Genomic DNA, 3,379 nt, shown 5'->3' with positions numbered 1-3,379 from the left:
TTTATTTATTTATTTGACAGAGAGAGAGACAGTGAGAGAGGGCACACAAGAAGAGAGAGTGGGAGAGGGGGAAGCAGGTTCCCACCAAGCAGGAAGCCCGATGCAGGGTGGATCCCAGGACCCTGGGACCATGACCCTAGCCGAAGGCAGATGCTTAATGACTGAGCTGCCCAGGGACCCCCAACCCAAGTCCTTCTATCACTGCTTCAGTTCCTCCATTTCTTTTAACTCCCAAAGACTTCATTTTAATCTTAATAAAATTATTTTTCCAAAATGGAACTAGTACTATTGTTTTTTCTAATCATGAAAGTAATACATGGAATAGCAGAGCCCATCTCGGGAAGGTGGGGGGAGACAGCAGTAATCACCTTTGGGAAGGGCACATGGGAGGGAGGGAACTTTACTTTTATTGTTGACTCTTCTGCAGCCGTTAAATTTTGAACCGTGTGCGAGCATTATCTTTTAAAAGTAAGTTTTTTTTCTGAATGACTAAGTGCATACTGTAACATATATCACATGATACATAGACAATTACACAGTGGAAAATGAAAATATGCATAGTGCCGCCATGAACTTGACATTTTGGTATCTGTATTTCCATATTCCTTCTTTAGGCATCTGTACATGTATCTTTTTGTTTTTACAAAAATGAGATCATAGTGTATATGACATTTTTGAAATGTTTTCCACGCCAATAAATAGATATCTACAACATAATGGTATTATGTTTTAGTGTTATTATGTTTTATTATACTTTACACAGTCTAACTGATCACCTATAAGTTAGTATTTTCAACACTTTTGTGATGATTATCTTTGTATACACGTATTTGAGTACTTGTCTTGTTTTCTTAGAACATACTTTTAGGGGTGCATGGGTGGGTCAGTCATGTAAACATCTGACTCTTGGTTTTGGCTCAGGTCAAGACCTCACGTTTCATGGGATTCAGCCCCACATTCGGCTCTGCGCTCACAGGGTCTGCTTGAGATTCTCTCCCTCTGTCCCTCCCCCTACTCATGTTCTATCTCTCTCTCTCTCTCAAATAAATAAATAAATCTTAAAAAAAAAAAAGAACATCCTTCTAGCAGTTCAATTTTTGGACCCAAGATCCACATGTAAAGTGGAGATTTAAAAGAAACAAAGTATGGATAAAGCAATGAACCATGTCCCTTGGCTCTCCCTCCCCAGGAGAGCGGTGCCCGGTGGCTTACAGGCAGGAGCAAAGCAAAGGGATGGAGGCATTCTTGCTTCTCCATGCTGGAATCAGTGGTGGGTTCTCACCTCGAGCATCCTCTTTCATGATGAAAAGATGGAACGGACAAGCTTGGGTCTCAGCAACCAGTTATGACTGACGTTCTTGGCAGAATTTTATTTTTGCCTCTGTTTTCCAAAAGGAAATCCCTTGCTTTCACCTTTGAAATAGCATTCGATTCATTTCTGCTAATGGACGTAGAAGGAGTTCATGTTGATTCGGGGGCTAATACTATCCTTCATGGGGAAGGAGAATAGAATTTGAAGGTGATCAGAATAGTTCTTCCAGTTGCTAAGCCTAGATGATGTCTTGCCCCAAAGTAGAGGAGAGAAATGGGAAAAAATGGAAAACAGATTAAGACTTTGAAATGGGTATTTTAGCTCTCCGTTCCTCTCTCTCTTTTAACCCCAGGACATTTGGACTGGAGGAGGCTAATTCACTCATTCAACTACAGATGGTGAAAGGCTGCTCAGAAGTGGAAGGGGAAGTTTCATCTAAATTGTGGGTCCAAGTTGTTGCATTATACCACAGGAGCCTAATTATGGTAATAGAGGGTTGTTAAAGAGGAGATAGTAGTTTGTGAGTCTTTCATCTAGGATCTCGCCTTACTGAATGGTGCAACAATTGGAAGTCATGGATTCTCTGCTGTTGAGCCCTGAGTTTCTAGACGAGCAGAGTTAACTGGGCAGGAGCTGACATACGATGGTCATCCTTGTTTCTGGCATCCTTCTGGATTTGGAGTCCTGATGGGTTATTTTAATTAGCAATAATCGCGCCTCGGATAACCCTCATTGGCTACGATACTGCCACTGCGCAAAGCTGATGGGTTATTTTAATTTTAATTTAATTTAATTTTAATTTTATTTCATTTCAAGATTTTATTCTTATCTTTTAAAAAAATTTTTTTAAAAAGATTTTATTTATTTATTTGACAGAGATCACAAGTAGACAGAGAGGCAGGCAGAGAGAGAGAGAGGGAAGCAGGCTCCCTGCCGAGCAGAGAGCCCGATGTGGGGCTCGATTCCAGGACCCTGAGATCATGACCTGAGCTGAAGGCAGCGGCTTAACCCACTGAGCCACCCAGGCGCCCTTATTCCTTTCTTTGACAGAAAGATTGACAGCACAAGCAGGGGGAGAGGCAGAAGGAGAGGGAGAGACAGGCTCCCTGCTGAGCAGGGAGCCCAATGAGGGACTCGATCCCAGGACTCCAGGATCATGACCTGAGCTGAAGGCAGATACTGCATTGGCTGAGCCACCCAGGTGCCCCCCTAATGGGTTATTTCTAAAGGATCCACTCTCTACAGGTGGATGTGGCCTTGTGTGGCCTTTCTACAATGTGGCCTTTCTACAATGTGGCCTTGTCCTCTGACTATCAAGGCAACCAATGAGATAAGCCTTGAATAATGCCTGCAACGTACTTGAAAATCAAGAAAGAGAAGCTTATGAGCAAGAAATATTTTAGACCTCTTCCTTTTTCAATTGAAAGTGTGGGAGCTTCGCAGAGAAAAGGAAGATAATTTGCAGCTCCGACTTGCCATCCTAGTTTGGAACCATGGCAAGGATCAGAAAAAACGGGGGTGTCTTTTCATAAGGCCAAGGGCCCAAGGGCTAGGGATCTCTCAGTGTCTCCTGGGCTCTTTGCCGGAACCTTCCTAATGTGCAGCGAGCACCTTGTCACTCTCACTCCGGTGGTCAGAAAACAAGTCCCTCTTGAATATGTTCCTGCTTGATCTAGCAGTGCTGATTATGAGAAATCTAGATTGACGCAGAACATATTCATTTCAGCCTCTTCCAGAGACAGACGTTGTGTTTACGGCATTTCTTTCATCTTTTATTCAACAAATATTTATAGAGCACCGACTGTGTACCAGGCTCCGTTCTAGGCGAGGACGTTATACAGCTATGGATAAGAGAAACTCCCGACTCTCCTTGTACTCCGATAATGGGAGGGATGGATAATAAGGTTTCTTAAAAATAATCTGATATGGATGATGGCAAATACCGTGAAGGAAAATGAAGCAGAAAGCGCCTATGAGATGGGGTGTTTGTACACGGAGAGTGGCCCGACAAGTGGAAACCTGAAGGAAATAGCGGAACAAATGGGCCAATGCTTGAGCGAGTGTGTA

The 3,379-nt window shown here is 43.0% G+C and overlaps 1 pseudogene; it reads right to left on the bottom strand.

Moving 5' to 3' along the window:
- Positions 1-1,983: 1,983 nt before the first annotated feature.
- LOC125108034 (uncharacterized) lies at positions 1,984-2,074 on the bottom strand (annotated as a pseudogene).
- Between the last annotated feature and the right edge of the window lie 1,305 nt (positions 2,075-3,379).

Source organism: Lutra lutra, chromosome 8 (genome assembly GCF_902655055.1).
Source record: "Lutra lutra chromosome 8, mLutLut1.2, whole genome shotgun sequence".
NCBI lineage: Eukaryota > Metazoa > Chordata > Mammalia > Carnivora > Mustelidae > Lutra > Lutra lutra.
Note: the sequence above shows the minus strand (reverse complement) of the source record. Positions and strands in the feature narration are given on the sequence as shown.